Source organism: Nicotiana tomentosiformis, chromosome 8 (assembly GCF_000390325.3).
Source record: "Nicotiana tomentosiformis chromosome 8, ASM39032v3, whole genome shotgun sequence".
In the NCBI taxonomy this organism is placed as follows: domain Eukaryota; kingdom Viridiplantae; phylum Streptophyta; class Magnoliopsida; order Solanales; family Solanaceae; genus Nicotiana; species Nicotiana tomentosiformis.
The window spans coordinates 98,284,562-98,307,174 of NC_090819.1; the positions used below are offsets into that span (position 1 = coordinate 98,284,562).

At 38.8% G+C, this 22,613-nt stretch overlaps 1 long non-coding RNA gene across 1 annotated transcript in view; it reads left to right on the forward strand.

Annotated features, from left to right (window-relative positions):
• LOC138896915 (uncharacterized) overlaps nucleotides 1–21,934 on the forward strand; it is a 148,935-nt gene extending 127,001 nt beyond the window's left edge. The window contains exon 2 of the long non-coding RNA XR_011410486.1: nucleotides 21,899–21,934. This is a non-coding gene — a long non-coding RNA (uncharacterized lncRNA). The remainder of the gene's footprint in view (nucleotides 1–21,898) is intronic.
• Nucleotides 21,935–22,613: the final 679 nt, after the last annotated feature.

Below are 22,613 nucleotides of genomic sequence, written 5' to 3' on the forward strand. Positions count from 1 at the left end.
ATCGAAACGACAAAACGCGCTTCAAATCAAACTTAATGAACTTTTGACTTCCAAAAACTCACGCTGAAACATATTAAATCAACTCGGAATGAACTCAAATTTTGCACACAAGTCCTAATACATTATACGGAGCTACTCATTCCCCCAAACTACCGAGCGAAGTACAAATGCTCAAAACGACCAGTCGAGTCATTACAATCATGTCCAATTGACCTCAAATTTTATACTCAAGTCACAAATGATAGAACAAACCTACTCCAACTCCCGAAACCCAAATCCAAGCCCAATAACCACAAAGTCAACTCTCGGTCAAACTTCTAGATTTCCAAAGCTTCTAATGTTCAAACTTTCGCCATTTCAAGCTCAATTCAACTACGGACCTCCAAATCACTATCTCGACACGCTCCTAAGTCCAAACTCACTGAACGGAACCATAAAAACTCTATTTCGGAGCCATTTACACATAATTCACATCCGGTCAACCTTTTCAATTTAAGCTTTTAATCCTTGAGACTAAGTATCTCATCACATTCTGAAACATCCTCGGAACCGAACCAACTACCCTGGCAAGTCACATAGCAACTATTAAGCATAAAATGAGCAGTAAATGGAAGAACGGGGCTACAACTCTCGAAACGATCAACCGGGTCGTAATATTTACATTTCTAAAAAAAATTCTTTTCTTTTATATGAAAAGTCTACTTTTATACTAAAAAATATATATTTTATTTTATTTAAATAATTATATACCTATTATATCTAAAAATGAGATTTGGTGGCCTAAAGCATAAGCCTTACTAACCAAATCATTAGAGTCGGCTCTGCATAGACACGAAGATAAATGACTTAATTTCTTTTGAGACTTATGCTTCTACGACTGGTAATGTAGATCTTCGAATTTCTAGCTTCAGTGTGTAACTTCTTTTTCTTTTTTTCAGTCACACGTGTGGATAAAACACAAGATGAAGGAGAAAATAATAGACTACATTTAGATCGTATTTTCAAATAACTTTTTATCTTTAGAAAAAGCAACATAATTCACTAATAGAACATTCTTTTGTAATCATTTCCTTCTCACTTTCTTAGATAGTAGCCGAAGCGATAGAACAAAACATACACGAAAAGAAAGATGAGAAAGAACAAAAATAGCCATCATAAAGTTGATTAATTATCTTTTGCAAGTCGATAGATATAAAACCTTATATTGAAAGAAAATAAAATAGTGAGCCTATTTGCACTAAGTATAAAATTTCATTGTGAAAAAATTACCATGAGAACAGAAAAAACTAGATAGAGATAGGAGGACTTGATATTTAAAAAATATTATATCTTGCTTTTTGTGATCAACTTAATTTTTTTAAAATAAATTATTAAATATACATACTCACTCGATCTATAATGTTGGATAGAATCTTATACTATAGTACCATATTTTTACCTTATAAAATAAATGTAATGTAATTACAAATGATATTACCTTATATTTCTTTGTGATGATTGAGATTGACAGGTATAATGTGCAAGGCACGTGTATAGGGACTAATATCAATACTAATATCAGGAAGAATACTTCAATATTTTAACACCAAATAGCCTTTCACCACACATGTACTTTGTCAAGTTCATCATTTCTTATGTTTGTTAGTGTCTTGTATGTATCTAGACAAAGTTAAAATTCAACTTCCATTGCATACTAGTAGATCTTAAAGAAACATTTACACTCATCATGCTAATGAGAAACTTAAATCCGTCAAATGACTTATGTAATGGTATAAGGATGATATGTAGCGGCTTTGACAATAACATCATACATGTAGAAATCTTGATGGGTTAATGTGCTTCCAAACATGTGTTTATCTCAGAATTCAACTTTTGCCTCTAGAAAATGAAGGATATCCTTTTACATATTTCCAGTCATTTTGAATTTTTGTATATGCTAATGTATTAATATTTTTGGGCATTTAAATTTGTTGTTATTTCATATAAATAATTGACTAATTAAATTATTACGGGCCTTTATTAACGTGCAACGCATAGAAACTAGTTACGTTAAACACACCAGTATTATAACTCAGTTATGGAGACACCTCTTATATTTTGAAACTAAATTACTTACTACCTTTGTACATAGGCGTATCCATCTTGAGGGGTATGGGTTCATGTGAACCCATACTCTTTTTCCTAAATCATGTATAATAATGTTATATTTCTTCAAAATTATTTAAATATATGTGTGTGCACCCATGCTCAAAGACTCTTATGGTGTAATTATTATTGGGTGTACCTTTACAAGTGATATTGGCAGTTCAAATCCCACTTTGAACGGTCTTGTTTTCAGCATGGAATATAAATATATGTAAAAAATTACTAAAATTTCAAAAAGAATATAATTTTAAACCTATAATTTCAAAACTACAATGAATTCATGGTAAGATACAAAAGTTAAATCTGTCAAATATAAATTCTAGATGTACATCTTTACAACAGTGCACCCATCCTATTAAAATCCTGGATCTCTGCCTTTGTATTCTCCGAGGTACTTAACAATACGTTAGTAGCAAGGTATAAAAATGCCTAAACTAACTCTTAGACACCCTTCAGAATTTGTGCTTTCTCATCTCAAATCTACGCTTAAGTGTGCCGTATATGACAAAGGGACAAGAACAACAACTAGGAGATGGTGGATGGTAAACTTCAGCTCGCATATGGAATTCTATGAATAGTGTTTAAAAAAATAAATTCAATATATAATTATTTGGCTACATCTTTTATTTAGCATACGTTTGGCTATAATCCGTGTTCACGGGTCTGGGGAAGAGCCGCTTCCCAAGAGGTGTGAAGTAGGCAGTGTTTTACCCAAAATTTAGATCTATGTTTAAATAAATAGATTTTCTAGAAGAACAGAGTTAATCTTAACCAATGTTAATGTCCAAAAGATTGTTTAACCGATTTCGCAATAAAATATCGCTAATACTGTTCAAATAGCAATAAATGTGCAACAGTAACAATATTCAATAGCCCAAGAACAAAGAAAATAACATTAAATAGTAATGAATGATATATAATAGTATTTATATAAATAAAAGTAAATGAGTTAACTGAAAATGGATGAGATTCTTTGATATTTCTCCTGACAGTGATAAATGATTGATGAACCTTTGAATATTCAGATTCTCCTTGGATCGTGAAAAAAAGGTCAGATATAGGTCTGAAGAAAAGGTATCTTTTGTATGTATGTAACAAAGCAAAAATCTTTAGAGAATGTCAATGTATTATTTTTTATAATGAGTATGCAATCCCCCCTTATAACTACATATCTTTCTATTTATAAGGGCACATAGGCCACAAAAAATCTAATAGTACAGATCGGAGGAATATTCATTGGAATATTTTTCTAATGTCTTATCATGAAAACTAGCCATTATTGTCCTTCTAAAGGGAGTGCTTGTCCTCGTTCCTCTGCTGAGTCAGCTCGACCTCGTCTTCGTCCTTCATCAGATCACTTGGACCTCGCCTTCATCCTTTGTTGGGAACACATTGATGACGCATGCTCTCTCAACGTTCACTCGGCCCACATATAACTAGGATAATTTTTAGCTCATACAGTTAGTCCCTCAATTTGTTGTGATGGCCTTCGTGGGCGAGTTCAACGAACGGATAATAGCGTTCGTGGTCGTCTTTGTGGTCGAGTTCGTTGAACAAATAACAATGGCCGTGATTGTTGTGACGAGCAGGCGACGTGGCTCTTTGCGGACCACATGTTTCAAACCCCTGAATTTCCTGGGTGATTTGTTGGAACCATTTGGTCCAGGAGAAGAAGTGACTTCATGATGCCATGCATCATGATGATGCTGATTCCCGACGTATTGCGTCGATTCGCATGTGACCTTTGATTAGCTCTGCCGTTTTGATTCGAGTACCAATTATGACGAACCATTTCAATTTTGGAGCCTTAAACGCTATAAATAGGGATTGTTTCTTCGCTATCCAAACTTTACTTCCTTTCATACCATCTTTTCTCTCATAATCTTCGTTTCTTCTCTTGAATCTTCTTTGCCTCTTGAGACTTGAACTTTCTTTCATACTGTCATATTCCTTCATAACCATGTCTAACCTTTCTTTTAACGTTGATGAAGGGAGCCAAGCCATCCCTCTGGCTGTTGTGTTCCCTTCTCATGGAGAGGACGCCATTGCCGTCGGATAGGATAAAATTGTTCCTTCATTAGAGTTGATCATCCCCCGCAACCCTGAGGCTAGGCCTGATTTTCAACGGTCACCGTACGCGGCGCCCGGAAAATTTCTATCGACGATGGAGCCTAAACACTTGGCTGAATTCAGAGCCAAGTTTGGCCTTCCCGACCACGTTGAATTGATCCTCGCTGGTGAGGGGGAAGTGCATACCGTCCAGGGTATTATGTTCTTTACGCCTACTCGTTCACCATTGGTTACTCATTTTCCCTTCTCTTGCTAGTGGAGGAATTTTGCCATTATTACGGCATTTGCCCCGCTCAGCTCGCCCCTTATGTTTATAAGGTTATTAAAATGCTATCAGCATTTGCTGATCTTGCCGGAGTCGAGGTCACTGTGAGGCACTTGGTGCATCTGTTTGCACCCAGCTTCTACAGAGGGACGATGTTGAACATGCGACATCGTAGGGGTAAATTCTTGGTGGTGAAGATAAATGACAACGGTAGTTGGCAATTCTGGCTCGACTACTTTTACGTCAAGACAGAGGCCGTTATGGCTAATGTCTACGATTTCCTTGAGTCTTAGAAACATACACGTGAGTGTTCAGTTTTTTAACCTTCTTGAAGCATTTTGTTCATTTCAAATTGGTTGAATGATTCTTCTCTCCCTGCAGCCAATAATTGTTCTCCTCCCCTGGCGATAAGTATCGATGACTGGGTCAAGCATGTTCTCCCTCACACCGTGGGGATTCGCGACTGGCCAAGCTTCTTTTAGAAGAACAAGCCGACCCTCAGCTCGATAGGTAATTTTTCTCTTCAGACCGTGATCGTATTTTGTGTTGGCTTATGTAGTTATAAACCCCTATACTTTGTCTTTTTCAGGTTCAGCCATGGGGATTTTAAGAAGGAATAGGGCACCCATGCCCATATTTAGGAGGAGAAGGGCCGCTGCGCCTTCTGCCTCCGCCCCCGTATTGGCTGCCGTTCCTTCCACCTTCGCCCCCATCTCAGCTACTGTGCCCGCTCCTCAAGCGTTCTGACTCATTGATGAAGATAATGAAGTCCCCTCCTGTGATGGGGATTTAAGGCCCCACAAAAGGAAGGTTGTGGATGCGAGCAGGGGATTTCCCCTAGTCGTTGATTCAGTAGAGGGTGATTTCACTCTTAGGGAGATGGCGAAGATACATGTCGACAGTACGTTAGGGTGACCTTCGAGGCCCCTCAACTAGAAGAGGCTAACAAGGGTGTGCCTTTGCGTCCTGAGGGGGAGATAGTCGTGGAGAGGACGCTAGGCAAAAACTTCGTGCCCGCAGGGCAAGAGGGAGCTTCAACTTCAAGGCCGGCAGCGGATGTTTTGCCGGACGATAAGGGCAAAGGAAAGGACGTCGTCGATGAGGGAGATGGCTCAGGTTCCGACATGGACCCTCACAACCTTAGGATGATCGATAATGGACTCACCCAGATCGAGGTGAGGATGGAGGGAGGCCCAAGGACCATCAAGATCCTAATTGATCATGATCTGCAGAGAAACACTAAGGAGGTGGTCCCCGCTCTCGGCCCCCTTTACTCCGACGCACTCTTTGGGGGTGTGACCCTCAAGGAGATAAGTGACGGTACCCTGTCAAAGAACATTGTCGGCCTTGCTCTCAGGAAAAGTATGGTTGTTGTTTATTCTTTTCCCTTTGCCTTAACTCATTTATAAGTTTTAACTTTTGCCATTTATTTGATATACAGATGGTCATTTAGGAGATCGAGAGTGCTCGGAGGGAGAAGAGGCGAAAAGAAATCTACATGAAGTTGAAGGGTAAGTACGTAGAGTACCGTGGAATGTACCGGGAGGCTCAAAGGCGTCTTCCCAAGGGGGCGAAGAATAATTGAAGAAAAAGGACGAGGAACTGATGGCAGCCGTGGAGAGGCTCAGCGTCCTCGAGGGGGATCTTAAGAGAAAGGAAGAAGAGCTTGAGCTGAGTATGGGTATGGAAGCCCAATGCAGAGACCTCTAACATCAGTTGGGCCAACTGCAAGGCCAGTTAGATGAGTGTCAATTTCAGATAGATGCTCTCCGAGGGGAGGTTGCTGAGAAGCAACAGATGCTAGAGTAGGCGGAGTCCTCCCGACTGGATGCTCGTAGAAAGGTTGACATCCTTGAGCTGGCGAACATGACCCTACGTTCCAAGGGGGATAATGCTCTATCAACAGCAATGGCTAAAGAGGACCGGCTCGATGAGAGGATTGGAGTGTTAGACAAGGAAAAATCTGAGCTGCATGATCGAGTTTCTCCTCTTGAGGCCAAGAAGGCCGAGTATCCTAATATTCCTTGTGAGTAGTACGAGGAGTGGATCCATGCTGAAGCCCGGCTGGACGTGATCCGAGATTTGAATAAGAAGGGCTTTGTCTCTGAGGTAGCCCTCGAAGATGCTCGAGTTAAATCTCGTGCGGCTCAGATCGCTTGTGGCTATGATCCTGCCATGCCTCAGCTTGACTCCAAGGAGGATGAGGAAGAGGGTGTAGCCCGACTTGCGAATAGTGCTTGGTATGATTCCGCCTACGGTCGAGGCGAGGGTGGAGATGGTGCCGGAAGACTGGATGGTGATGGTCATTAGTTTTCTTTTAACTTTTTGTATATTTTTTTAGCGTCTTCGAGCGTTCTTGTAAAAAACTCTTCATCTGAATATGAATATCAAAGTTGATTTTTGTTTTAAACATACCTTTTTCATTTCTATGTTTCGTTTCTGTACTTTTATGTTTTACTTTTGTACTTGCATTTTTTGCTTCTTTATTCTTTTCATTGTTGTCCTCTAGGCGGCCTTAGACTTTGGGTTGAATAGAAGTGGTCCGTACCAGCCCTTTGTTCAAATAAGTCGAGTATATCTCTTAGTTGAGATGTGGCCAAGGGTCTATATGTGTTCTTTGATTTGATCGAACGTACCTTTAAGTTGAGTCGTGGCCAAGGGCCAATAGGTGTTGTTCGATATGGTTGAACGTGCCTTTAAGTTAGGTCGAGGCCAGGGGCTGATAGGCATTGTTCGAGCTGGTCGAATGTACCTTTAAGTTAAATCGAGGCCAAGGGCCAATAGGTGTTGTTCGAGCTGGTCGAGCGTACCATTTTGGAGAGTAGTGTTAACAGATGTGCGTATTTATTATTTCAACGTTTTTGTTTCAATTACATCATTTTTTCCCTTGGGCGATTTTGGGGAAAGTTACAAGTTTTGTGTGTCGGCTGGCGTCCCAGTCCTAGTATATCTAGTCCCTTCATTGTTCGACTTAAGGGTTCTTGAGGAATCAGGCAATGAAACAATAAGTCCTCACGCATATTCCAACTTGAAGTGTCCTATTCGTCACCTCGTTAAAAACCTCCTTGAGAAAACCCTATTGGGACAAAACTCAAGTGAGGAAAAAAGAGTATGACTTACGGGGTATTTCTTGTTTTTTAGAAGTTAAAGTACTTGAGATGGCTGATATTCCAAATGTTTGGTAGGAGCTTCCCTTCCATAGTTTCCAATTGGAATGAGCCCTTGTCTGCTTTGCCTATAATCTTGTATGGTCCGTCCCAGTTGGTTCCCAACTTGCCTTCTCGTGGGTCCATATTTGCTTGAGTTTTGGCCTTGAGTACATAGTCTCTAATCTTGAGCAATCTAACCTTTGTATTTTGTTGTATTAGCGTTCTGCTTGTTGCTTCTGAGCGACCATCATTATGTACGCCATGTCTTGTTGCCCTTCGACCTCGTCGAGATCTTGTCTCCTATTTTCTTCATTGCTGGTGCCGCTTTCATGGGAGTACCTCAGGTTGGGTTCTCCGAGCTCAACCGATAAGAATGCTTCTATTCCATAGACTAGGGAATAAGGTGTCTCTTCTGTACTCGTCTTTGGGTTAGTTCTGTGCGCCTGCAATACCTCTGGGAGTATTTCTGGCCACAGTCCCTTCGCCTATTCAAGTTTCTTCTTCATGATGTTTAGTATTGACTTATTGGAGGATTGTGCTTGTCCGTTTCCAGCTGGGTGGTAAGGAGTTGAAAGTATTCTTCTGATATGCCAGTTTTCGAAGAACTCGGTGGTTCTTCTTCCTGTGAACTGGGGCCCATTGTCACAACTTATTTCTTTAGGTAGGCCGAATTGGCTGATGATGTTTCTCCGTATAAAAGTGATTACTTCTTGCTCACGAACTCGGGAGAATGCTCCTACTTCCACCCATTTAGAGAAATAGTCAATTAAAACAAAAAGAAATCTTACATTACCTTGTCCCGACGAGAGTGGACCCACGATGTCATTCCCCACTTAATAAATGGCCATGGAGAGGTGACCGAATGAAGGTGTTCGCCTGCTTGTGGATTATTGAGGTGTACTTCTGACACTGCTCGCATTTCATTACGAACGGTGAATCATCTTTCTTCATGGTGGGACAATAATACCTGGCCCGTATGAGGCACCTGAAGAGTGCTCGATCACCGGAATGAGCGCCACAATGGCCTTCGTGGACTTCCTCGATAACGCGTTGGGTTTTGTTTGGGCCTAAGCACTTTGCCAAAGGACAACCATACGTTCTCTTGTATAAGTCGTTATGAATGAGGCTGTATCTAGCCTCTTATAGACTTAGTTTTTTAGCTTCCCTTTTGTTGTTTGGGAGGACACCATCCTACAAATACGTAATAATACAATTGTGCCAGTCCCAAGTTAAATTTATGGACTTTACCTCGATTTGGTTTAGTGACGAGTTAAGGAGATGGACTACACCTTTTTCTCCAGTCGTTATGCTTTTGGTGGCGGCGGCCAATTTTGCGAGGTCATCTGCTTCGATGTTTTGAGATCGTGGGATCTGGTCAAGCTGGCATTCGTCAAAATTGGGCAGCATTTTGCAGATCTCGGCTTGATATTTTTGCAACCTTTATTCTTTGATTTGGAGAGTCACTTTAACTTGGTTGACTACGAGCTGAGAATCACAATGGAGTTTCAACCGCTTTGCCCCATATTTGAGTGCTAGTCTTAACCCTGCAATTACGGCCTCATACTCGGCCTCATTGTTAGTCATATCCGGGCACCTTATAGACTGGTGAATTACTTCAATGGTAGGGACCTCAAGTACAAGACCCAGTCCGGACCCGAAAGCATTGGATGCGTCGTCGGTGTATAGGAACCAGAGGTCTTGTGTTTGAAGAGAAGTTTGAGCGGCTTCCTTCTCGGCCTCAGGCATTACTTTTGCGCTAAAGTCTGCAACACAGTCGGCGAGCACTTGCGACTTTATTACTGTTCGAGGCTGATATGTGATGTCGTACTCACTTAACTCGATGGCCCATTTTTCCAGCCTCCTCCATAACTCGGGTTTATGTAAAATGCTTCTTAAAGGAAAAGCGGTGACGTCCAAGATGTGGTGGCACTGGAAATAGGGTCTAAATTTTCGTGAAGCTACGACAAGAGCCAAGGCTAATATCTTTAGGTGTGGGTACCTCGTCTCAGCGTCGACAAGTATTTTACTAATATAATAAATAAGAGATTATGTACCTTTATTTTCTCAAACCAGGACCGCACTTACTGCTACTTCGAAGACGGCATATAGACGGGGAGGTGCTTCCGCGACTCGGGCTTCAAGAGTAAAGGTGGTGATGATAAATATGCCTTCAGTTCTCGCAGTTCTTGTATGCACTCGGGCATCTACTCGAGACCGCTGTTCTTTTTTAGTACACCAAAAAATATGTGACATCTATCGGACGACTGCGAGATGAATCTGGATAGGGCGGCAATTCGACCGGTAACCTTTGGACTTGCTTCTTAGTAGTCAATTGCCCAGGTATCCCGTCGATAGCCTTAATTTGGTCTTGGTTGACTTCAACTCCCCGCTGTGATACTAAGAAGCCCAAAATTGTTCCCGAGGTTGCGCCAAATGCGCATTTCTTGGGGTTTAGTTTCATTCTGTATTGTCTTAGTGCACCGAAAGCTTCCTTTAGGTGGTCGATATAATCCTCTACCTTTACGGATTGACCAGCATGTCATCGATGTATACCTTCATGGTCTTGTAGAGTTGATCTTTGAATATTTTTGTGACCAACCTTTGATAGGTAGCCTCTGCATTCTTCAATCCAAACAGTATGACCCTGTAACAATACGTTCCCCTATGGGTGATGAACGTGGTTTTCTCTTGGTCCTCTTCCTCCATGAGTATTTGGTTGTAACCTGAGTATGCGTCCAGAAAACTTAACAGCTCGTGCCCTGTCATCGCGTCGATGAGTTGGTTGTATGTGGCAACGAGAATGAATCTTTTGGGCATGCTTTGTTCAGGACTGTGAAGTCCACACACATTCTCCATTTCCTGTTTTTCTTTTTGACCATTACTACATTAGCAATCCATTTGGGGTATTTTGATTCTATGATAGAGCTATTTGCCAATAGCTTTTCTACTTCCTCGTGGATGGCCGTATTGATGGTAGGGTCAAACTTTCGTCAGACCTGTCTCACCGATGGATAGAAGGGTTCGATGTTCAGTTTGTGTGTGGCGATCTCTTTGGGGATGCCTGGTGTAAATGCCTAATTTTTGCTCTCTTTTTTCTCTTAGATTATGATTTTAATTTTATTATGTGTGTATTTTATGTTTTAGAATTAGATTATAGTTAATAGTTTGATAAAGGGGTTGTGGGAATTTGGCCTTGTCATTTTAAGGCCGAAATTGGACCAAAACATAGACCAAATCAGTGGCCCAATTACATTTGACCCGCCCAGCTCAAGACCCCAATCAGACGCGCCAAAACGGCATCGTTTTGGTTAAGTGGCTGAGATTTAATCTCAGCTACCCATCTTGACTTGATCCAACGGTCCTAATTTGATCTTCATTCTTCGTATTTAACACCTAGAGAGGCCGAAATATTTTCCCATTTTCCCCTTAATCTTTCTTTCTTCACTCTATCTCCTCCCCTTCCACACTCTCTGCTGCTCCGCCTATCACCGCCGGCCTTTAATCGCCACCACCGGTCGGCCGTCGTCCAAACCACCCCAAAATTTCACTTCTTCCTCTTAGCCTCTTCTCCATGAATCCAAGCCTCAAATTCTCCAAATCTCCACCAATCTCCACAGATCTACCTAAATCCGAAAAACCCTAGCCGCCGCCTCAAAATTCCTAGAGTTTGAGCCACCCCACACCGTAATACATACATAAATGGATAGATCTCACGAGATCTATCCATTTCTACTAGTTTCACCACCAAAAAACCCTACCACTGCCGTCCGACCACGCAAAAACCATACTACCCACAACCACCAATCACATCAAACCTATGTTTTTGAAATTATCGACTCAAAGACCCTTGTTTCGTTTTGGCAAGACGCCGAAACGCTTTTGTTTTAGCGTCTACCCGAAAAAAATGTGCGTTTCGGAGTCGGACAGCCACCGCTTGGTGTCTCTATCGTCTTCTAGTGGCTCGAGACTGCCCTGATTGCACTTGTTTGGTATACTTCTATCTCTTGTTTCCTTTTTAATTTTTTCTGTTTCATTAAAGTTAGTTTAGGCCTAGGTTTAGCGTAATTTTTTTTTATTTGTTTATTTTTCGTGATGATCTTTTTTTAGTTTGTGTATTTTCTTTTGATCAAATAGTTTAGATGTTTTAGCCGAAAATAGTAGCTTAATTGCTCAATGAATCTTGTTCAGTTCTTGTTTGTGATTTAGTAGTTTGGTATAAAATGTTCTGATTAGCTGCTTGTAATGATCGTTTAAGTAAGTTTGTATTTGTTTAGTTTGAGTTAGTGACTCATTGATCTTGATCGGGTATTGGTTGCATAAACTAAATTAATTTAATCTAGTTAGATCGAGCTTTGTTACATTTGCAGTCTTATTTATGCTTTGACAGTCCATTAGTTGTTTGAGTTTGATTTGGTTCAAAATCAGTAGGGGTGGTACATATTTTGGTTTGAAGATGAAGTTTAGGTAATTTGATCATGATTTAGGGTATTTGTGACCTACCTTTTACTAGTAGGGTGGCTGAAATGACTTTTTTCCTCCTTGCTTTTGCCACAGCAGTTTTCAGGCTGTCCTTTCACCTTTTGGACAACCCTTAAACAATGTTTAGCACACAAAATCAGTCTTTTTTGGACAGATTTTTGGTGAACCAAAATTTATCCAGTAAGTTGCTTTCTTTGCCTACTTAAGGGCTGCTCTTTCCACATTTTAACACACACACTTTAACACACTTAGACATATCTTTCACTCTAAGCAAAACACACAACTTTGTGAGTAAAAGATAGCAGCTGAACACTTAACAGAAAGCTGAAAATTGTGAGCTTTTGTGAGTGAATCTTAGAGTGTAAACCCTTTGGGAAAAAAAATGAAGGATCTCTTAGGTGATTCTTGAAATTACTAGTGATTAGTTTCAAGTGATTCTTATTGTGTTTTTCTGGGTTATTCTTGGGTCTGCTACTGCTAATTTGCTGATGTCTCCACTGCTGTTATTGCTGGTTCTGCTTGTTGGTTTCAAGTAGTTTTGGATCAAAAGATTTTCTTGCTTCTTCTTTCTCTAAATTCTGCAACAAGGTATTATGTTAAACGCTATATAACAGGCGTGATAAAGTGAATAAGAATCATGATGTGTTGAATGTTTACTTCCATTGTGTAACATGTTCTTTAGCTTAATGTATGCAAAAATGGTTGTTCGTATGTTTGGAATCTAAGTTGTGGAAGTTTTAAATAGCTATTATTGTTTCAAAGCTTAGAGACGTACATGCTATATCTCTTTTGATCATGAATATTGATGCTTATCAAATCTGACCATCCTCGACCGGCTTAATAATTTCAATCCACAGACAAAAGTGGTTATGCTTGTGAATATAGCTGTTCAAATAACAAAATGGAACTATTTTCAGCTACGCCTTAAACTAAATTGGCTTTCATATTCTGTCCAAATGTGTGAAAGTTTTAAGTAGATTTTGGTTCATTTAAGTTCATTATTCTTTACTGCCATCTCGCTTTAACAGTCTTCGAAGCCGCGTTTAAATTTTTCACGTTTTGTTATTTCCTTTTTGGATTACTTCATTTATGCTCATGAAGGTATATTTTTTGGTTTAGGCATTTTGTGAGGTTGAAGTGATGCCTTCAGTGATTAGGTGCTCATTTGATTGTTTCTTGCTAGGTTATAGGTTAATTAACATAGTGATAGCACGTAATTTCGATTCACTTAAATGTAAAGTAGTTGAATAGTTGAAAGAAGATCTATGTTTACCTTGTTAATTAGGACTTAAATGTAGGAATTAAATAGGATTTAACAAGAGTTGAATCTGGAAACAAAATATCAAGTGTGCTCTGCTGGAAAGAATTTCAAAGGTTGTGGCCCATATGATTCTTAATTACATTGGTCTTTAGTATGTGTCATTCCAATATTATTATTTAATTTAATTTTAGTACCAATAGTTAATTGTTTTTTTGTGCTTTAGGCCTTATCTCTGTGTGACTTATAATGAGGAGAAAATACTGGACAAAACAAAATGCTAGGCCCAAGACAATAACGAACAATTGGCCCAATAACCATTTAATTTTAAAGGGGAACAACAACCTAGTACCAAATAATTTGGCCCAATGGCCATGTGATAACCAAAACGGGCCAGCTTTTCCAATACAAGAGAGTTGGCCCATCATTGATTCTCCATATCTTTTTAATAATAAAATAAAATCCAAAAAAAATTAGTTTATTATTTAACTAATTTAATTAATTTTAAATGTTAGGCAACTAGTAGACGCGCTTTAACTTTTTCATTCACGGACTCACTTGCGTAGTGGTGATGTTTAACATTCGATAAATAACTCAATAATCTCATCCCATATCCAATAACTTTAATCAATTCCTAATTTAATTAATCCCTTGCTATAATCGCGGATTCACTTGCGTAGCGCGATAGTAGAAATATTTTCAAAATTAATTTTCTCAAGCACAAATATAGTAATTTCTCAAAAGTACTACAAATAATTGATTGTCATGATTTTGGATTCGTATGTGAGGCGTGATTATGATAAGTTAATTAAATTTATTTTTGATCACACAATTCTTGCGTAGCGTGGTTATAGCAACGTAATATTATCCAAATCATCCTTTAATAATTATAATAATTAAGAAATAAAAGCAGATAGGTAAAACATGAAAAACAAATAAAGCATAGCTTGTCCAAAAAATAATATAAGTCAAATGTAGTCAATAAAGCGACCATGCTAGAACCACGGGATTAAGGAAATGCTTTACACCTTCTCCCCGGTCAACAAAATTCCTTACCCAGTCTCCTATTTTCAAGACCAATAAAAATAGAGTCAAACCTTCCTCTGACTAGGGATTCAAATAAAAGGTGGCTTGGAACAACCAAAAATCAATTCCAAGTGGCGACTCTAAACAATGAAATAATCCCTATTTCAAATTGTCACTTTAATTGAAAAAATACTTTAACCCACAACTATCCATAAACATATCTCTTTGAGGTAAAAAGGGGTGTGACACCTAGCATATTTGCATGACTAAAGGCATACAAATCTACGTTAGTTATTAAGAATTGACTAAATTTTTCTGGTTCTCGGAGTTTGCAGCCGATGTAGGCCTTTTTACTAAGGTCGTTATGGTCTAATTGGACAGGGTCGAGGTCTTATATGGTTAATTCTATGGCTTCAACCATCTCTGGGTCCGTAATGACTTCCTTGGCTTCATCTTGTGGCGACCTCGACCCTATTGATTGTTATGCTTCTTTTTCCTTATCTTTCTTTGGTTGAGTTTTTGTGCTATCCATGACGATTCGATAGCATTCCCGGGACGTGTGTTGTTCCCCTCGTATTCTGAATATTCCCCAAGGTGTTGGGAATTTGATCACTTGCTACAAGCTGGAGGGGACTGCTCTCATGGGGTGTTCTATGGTCGCCCCACGATGGCGTTGTATGAGATCTCCTAATCCATGATGTGAAATGTTGTCTCTAGAGTTACTCCACCGGAGAGAACAAGGAGTGTAATCTCCCGTGAAGTCCGTTAAACTACATTGTTAAAACCGGTTAGTGTGATGCAGTGTGGCATTATCTTATCCTCGAGTCTTATCTGTGCGAGGACTCGAGGATGAATGATGCATGCCCCACTTCCGTCATCTACCATAATCCTCTTAACATCAATATCCAAAATTTGTAAAGTAATGACAAGTGCATCACTATGAGGGAAAGTCAAACCGTCGGCATCTGACTCATCGAAGATGATACTTTTTTTGGGTCCGTCGTACCGTTCGTGGGTGATCGATCTGTTGAGCTTATGGGTGGTGGTGAACTTGATGTCGTTGATAAAGGCATCGTCATTAACACCAATAATCATATTGATGGTACGAGCTGGAGAAGGAGGCTTTGGCGGGCCTAGGCGTTCTCGACCCCTTGCTAAGGTGTTCCTTCCTTTTTCACTTAGTAGTTCTTTGAGGTGCCCTTTTTGTAGCAAGTTCGCTACCTATAGTCTTAGGGCGATGCAGTCCTCTGTTTTGTGTTCACGTTCCTGGTGGAATTCGCAGAGGGCGTCAGATTTTCTGATGCTGGGATTAGATCTCATCTTTGGTGGCCATTTTACCTTCGTTCCGAGCTTCTCGAGAGCGTAGACCACTTCTGTAGGCAAAACACAAAAATTGTGAGCAGACAACAAAGGAGGTATACCTCTATCGTTCTTGTGAGTCCTTAGTCTCAGCCTAGATGATCCATCTTCATAACAAAAGGAGGGTTCCCTGACATAGGGCTGGTGTCTTCCCCTGCCTGGCCGCGATGCTGGGTGATTTCTCCTTATACTATCCCAACGTTCTTTTCTGGGATCGGATTGTACTGAGGCAAGTCTTTGAGTTGGTCCGTTGAGGTCGTCATCGTCTGCTATGACCTCAACATAATAGGCATTATGGGTTTCATCCCAAGTGGCTGGTGGATACTTCATTAACTGACTTAGTAGCTTTCTGGTCGCCCTCGAACCCTCTCTACTCAACACATTCTAAAAGGCTGCGACAGACATTCCTTCGGAAATATTTGGTAAGGTCATCCTCACCCTGTTGAACCGGGCTAAAAAGTCCCTCTGTCCCTCTCCTGTGGATTGCTTAATGGCGAAAATGTCGTTCACTCTTGTTTGAGCTTTCTTGGCCTCGACATATGCCGTCACGAACTTATCGGCCGTTTCTTCGAATGTTTCTATGGAACGAGCTAGTAATTGTGAATATCACTAATACCGTTCAAATAGCAATAAATGTGTAACAATAAAATAGTAATGAATGATATATAATAGTATTTATGTAAATAAATGTAAATGAGTTAACCGAAAAAGGATGAGATTCTTTGATATTTCTCCTAACAATGATAAATGATTGATGAGCCTTTGAATATTCGGATTCTCCTTGGATCGTGAAAAAAAGGTGAGATATAGATCTAAAGAAAAGGTATCTTTTGTATGTATGTAATAAAACAAGAATCTTCAGAGAATGTCAATGTATTATTTTTTACAATAAGTGGTCCAATCCCCTCTTGTAGCTACATATCGTTCTATTTATAAGGGTACATGGACAATAAAAAACCTAACAATATAGATCGGAGGAATATTCATTGGAATATTCTCCTTAAAGTCTTATCACAAAAACTAGCCGTTACTGTCCTTCTAAGGGAATGCTCGTCCTCGTTCCTCAGTTGAGTCTGCTTGTCCTCGTCTTCATCTTTCGTCAGATCACTTCGACCTCGCCTTCGTCCTTTGTTGGGAACACATTGATGACGCGTGGCAGCTGTCGCTCCCAAACGCACACGTAAGTATAGGTGGTCGTACAAGTAATATAGGATTGTAAGTCCATATATCGTACCCACAGGAACTTGTGATTAACTATTTACTAAATAAACTAAGACAACTAATCTATTCAAGCGATTTTCTAAAGTATGGATATTTAACTATACTAATCTAGAGTCGAAAACTAAGAAATTATAGAAAACAAGTCGGCGAAAGTAGACACGAATTTAATGAAAGACAATATTCTATAGCTATGGGTTGGTTAACAATCTCGTTGAGTCTTCCACTTAAATTGTCTAATTAATTTATCTAGTTTATTGGTTGACAGGGTTAATATTACTCGTAGTATTCTCCCGAAGTACTACTCGCCTATTCAAGCTAACCTAACGCATATATTCCTATAGAATCAGGATTAGTAAGAATGCATTAATAATTTCCGTATAGGAACCAAGCAAGGTGATTCAGTATATCCCTATCCTAACTGCTAATCCGTACCCGATGCTCGAGTTCAAGATCTTGCTCTACTCAATCTTATATGCAATCTAGAATTTCTTCCCCCGAGTTCAATCATAGATTCGTAGATAGTATTCAATTGGTGATCAAGCAATCAAATAATTAAGTGCAAGATTGAATAAATAAACCAATACGATTAAATAATAAGAACAATTCAAGTTTCAAAACACAACGTTCATGTAGCACCCACAACTCTAGAATTAATAAATTATGAGATTAAATGAAGAGAAGAGAAGAAAAACTAATTAGAAGTCTCATCCAAGCGTGGTCCGTATTCCCCCACTTGAATTCTCCTTCAATGTATGTTAGGTCCTCTCCAAATTAAGTTTAGAACACCTTTTATATGAGTTGGGACCGTGTAACTTTGTCGCGGACGAAATAGAAAAAATGAGGCACCTAGGGTCCAGGCCAGTGAGCTTTCCGCCTGCTTAGGTGTTTATTTCAATTTTTGTGAATTGTATCTCTTCTTTTTCTTGTCTTCTTCTCTGGGGGACAATCACCAGAGGTGTCCCCCTTTGTCTCCTTCTATTTTATTCTTTTAATTTTCTTTATTTTTTTTCGCGTTTTATTTAATTTTGCTCTAAATCTCTTCATTTTCACATCGCATTATTTCTCTACAGTTAATATATAATATTAAGCATAACGTAATATAATTAATACTGAAGAGATGATTAAAAATTGCTAGAATATGAGGTAACAATGATTAAATATATGTATTTTTGGTCGAACATCATCAGTCTTCGAAGGCTCTCTCAACGTTGACTCGGCCCACATATAATTAGGATAATTTTTAGCTCATACATGCAGCCTACCCTAACACAAGCATGGGTGATTCCACAGTTTTAAACCCGTGACTTGTAGGTCACATGTATGGAAATAACTTTATCATTGCTCTAAAACTCTTTTATAGTTTCTAACGTATAAATACCAAAAAAAAAAAAAAAAAAGTTCTCTAGAAGGATGTAGACCCTTATTTAAAAGGTTCATTTGGCGATAAGCTTATGCATGAAGTAGCTAGGGATGGAAAGAATCAAAGATTCAATAGCAGTTATTGTAGTTGAAGCAGAATGCAAAGTTAGATGGTCATGGTTTTTAGAACAATTAATTGAAAGCATTGGAAGACATGTAGACATGGTGGACCTTCAATCCAATAGACAAAGGGTAAAGTCTCTAAAATATGTTAATTTGCATTGCTAATATTTCGTTACCAAATGGCTTACGGTCTAATTTAACCTAAAATGTAACTATATATGGATTTGTATAGTATATGTATGGCTTGAGAGAAGCACTTGAAGAAATAATAGCAGCAGTTGATCACACGTTTTATGTGCGGCATTTATATGATAATTGTAAATTGTTGTTCAAAGATAAAAGTTAAAAGATCTTTTTTGGGAAGCTGCAAGTGCATATACCTTTGAAGAATGGAGGAATTACATAAATGCTATCCAATATTTGAATAATTATACTAATTAAAGAGTCACCTGGAACATGAGTTATATCTCAATTTTCCCCTAGGACTAAAAGTGATATGTGAGTCTTTTAGTAATTTCATCAAAGAAGCATAAGTCCATTATTACATTATTGGAAATTATTAAAAAAGCTTCTCATAACAAGATATCAAACTAAGCTGAAACAGATGGCCAAATGGACTGGGAGAATATGTTCATGGATCGAGGCCAAAGAAGACGAGTTGAAGACACATTCAAGGAATTGTGAAGTTATGTTGTTTGGAGATAGGGTATCTGAAGTTTCACAGGTTGACGAGTAACATGTCGATACTTTTTCGAGGTAGAAACATTTTAGAACTTTGAAATAAACTAATTAAATATTCATATTAATAACTAAATTTTTTTTCAACAAGATCCAATGTAATGTATTACAAACATATGGCTAACATCTTATAAACATAAATTAATCCTTATTAATATAAATAATAATATTTACTTGTGATGACCCAAAGTGTCATTTTTAAATTTAATAAGTAATTCTGTGTTCTAATATGATGTTTGGCATATTTCGATATGTGTTGATGTTACTTTACCCATGTTTTAACCACTTCTTGATGTTATTTGATCTTTAAAATTCCCAACATGGTTTAATTATTGGTTTTATGACTAATTAAGTTATGTGTGACGATTTAAGGTGTTTGGAGTGCAAAATATGAAGAAAAGGTGGTTTAGCCAGAGGAAGAAGGGTTGGATGCGTCGCATCCAACCTAGGAAAACATCATCCTGCATGCAACCTTAGCAGTGAAGTTGGGCCATAGCGTTCGCCATCGCGTGCGAAACTGGGAAGTAGAAGAGAAGGCTGGATGCGTCGCGTCCACCCTCGCATGCAAAGCTGAGAAATAGAGGACAAGGTGGATGCGTCGCATCCACCTTCGCAGGCAAAAATTGAAATGGAGGACAAGGTGGATGCGTCGCATCCACCTTAGCATCAATCCCTGAAGCCGATTTGGACTAGGAATAGGAGAGCTTTGGCCCACGACTTTGGTACGCAATATATAAGCCAAAAAACGCCTCTTTTAGGTCATCTAACATATTGGGAAGAGGGAAAAAGCCAGGAAAAAGCTGTGGAGGCCGGAATTCATCAAGTTCCATCTTTCTCCCACCAAACTTAGTAATTTTTATGTTTCTTTATATGATTTGTTGTTTGGCTACCATGTCTATGTGGAGCTAAACTTCACGTTCTAGGGTTGTGGTTCTTTCATGACTATTGTTATTCGGATATTGATTTTGACTTCTTGATTTATCATATTAGTTTATTTATTCAATCTTGCACTTAATTATTTAATTGATTGATCACCAATTGAATATTATCTACGAATCTAGAATTGAACTCGAAAGTGGGAATTCTATATTGCATATAGGATTGAGTAGGGCAAGTTCTTGAACTCGGGCATCGGGGAACGGATTCGTAGTTAGGATAGACATATACCTAATTGCCTTGCTTGGTTGATTTACAGGAATTATAAATGCGTTCTTGTTGATTCTAACTCCATAGACATATAGGCGTTAGGTTAGCTTGAATAGGCGAGTAAGAACTCGACAGATTCTTATGAGCATTAACCCTGTCAACCAATAAGCTAGATAAATTAGTCGGTCAATTCAATTGAAGAATACAATAGGATTGTTAGATAGCCCATAACCCTAGATCGTTTTCATTACATTGAGATCCTTAAAATCTGCTCTTTCTCTGTTCAAAGTCTATTATTTATATTTTTCTTATTTAATTAGTTAGAATAAAATATTTTTAGATTTAATTCTTGTTTAGATAATTAAGATAGGCTAATTTAGTTAATAGTTAATCATAAGTCCTCGTGGGTTCGACATCCGACTTTTAGTCACTTTATTACTTGACGACCGCGTATACTTGCGTGAGTGTGTTTGGTCGCAACAAGTTTTTGGCGCCGTTGCCGGAGACTTAGAAATTTGCTATTTTTCTAGATTAGACATTTTTTTTATCTATTCATGTTTTTTTTTTATTTTATTTTAGTTAGTATTTTTTATTTATTTTAGCATGGCATCTTGGAATAAAAATTATTCGAATGATGGTTATTCTTATTTTGATGATCCTTGTCCATATTGTGGAGGACCCCACTGGTGGAAAAATTGTCAGAATGTTCCCAGGAGCGAGTTGTGCGCACAATCTCAATCCTTTGAGTGGAATATTTGTAATATGTGTGGTGGTCAAGATGGCCATTGGGATGGTTGTCCTAATTTTGTTCATCCTTCTCTGAGCCCTTATTATGATCTTTCTAATGATATTTCTGAGTTTGATAGGGGCAATGAAGTGCAGGATATGGAGCCTGATGCATATATTAGGGATATTCTGAGGCAAGTAGCAGAGCAACAGGATGAACTCAAAAAAGATATGAAAAGAATGAGGGCAGCAATCACAAGAATGAAGGCCAATATGGAAGAATTGAATGAAGAGAGCGAGTACCAGCAAGAGAAAATTTTTGAAAAAGAGGAGATTTTGAGCCAAACTTGGCTGGCAGAACAGGCTGAAAAGTTAGAAATATATGAAGCTCAACATGAGGAACTTACTGATGGGATGAGACACTTTATAGAGGGAAGATCTAAACTGGGACAAGGGATCTATAAATTTGTCACTACTATTCACGACTTGCAAGATAAATTAAATGCAAAGGTTGTTGCGTCTATCGCCCAACAAAATAGTAATGAGTTGTCAGAAGCTGAAAAGGAGCTTATACGCCAAATTGAGGAGCTAAAAGTGGAGAGCCAATCATTCGAGCATATTTCTGTTGATGATGCCCATGTTGAGAAAAGTACACTAGAGCCATGCGAGGTAGCAGATAATGTTATATTTGAAGACTCTAATGTGTGCACATATGAGGATATAAATAGTAATACAATTCTAAAGTTGGGGCATGTTGGTCCTCATTCTAAATATTTTTCGACATTGTATTTGGATGATGACATGGAAATCGAGTCATCTAAGCCTTTGGAGGAGTCAATGGAAGAGGAACATGATGCCTATATTTTTGAATTTGTCATGCCAAAAAGCAAAAAATACATTCCTCATCTAAAGGCCGAGAAGTGTAGAGTAAAAAATTTATTACTTGGCCTGGTTATCTTTGTAGCCCCACCACTGGAGCATAGCCGCAAACTGGATGCCATGTTAGGGGCTCAATTCATAAGTTCGAGGTGGAGGCAAAAAAGTGGTTCACGTCGTGCTGCTACGTTAAATCAGGCGCTTGTTGGGAGGCAACCCAGCGTTACTGCTTTCTTTTATTTTTGTTCACTTTTTATTTTATTTTATTTTTATTATTTTTTAGTATTTATTTTTGTTTTGTAGGATTATGAGCATAGGAAGCAAAGCCATTAGAAGAGTGCAAAAGCGAGCTAGATGGTGAGGACTAAGTGTGGGGTGCCCACACAAAGGACGATGCCTGGGGAAGTCTGAGTACCTCGTGAGCCGCTATTGCTTCGGCCTTTGGCCTACCAGGGAGTCTCGTTTACCCTCTTATTATTTATAATGTGCATTGAGGACATTGCAAAATTTTAAGTGTGGGGTGAGGGATCGTTTGGATGAGTTTCTGTGCTATTTTAGCTTAGTTGTAGTACTCATCCTTAAGTGTAGTAGCTTTTGTGAAAAAAAAAATAAAAAAAAAAATAAAAAAAAAAGTAGAAAAATTGGACTTTTCCCGACGATTGATCTCCTAGAC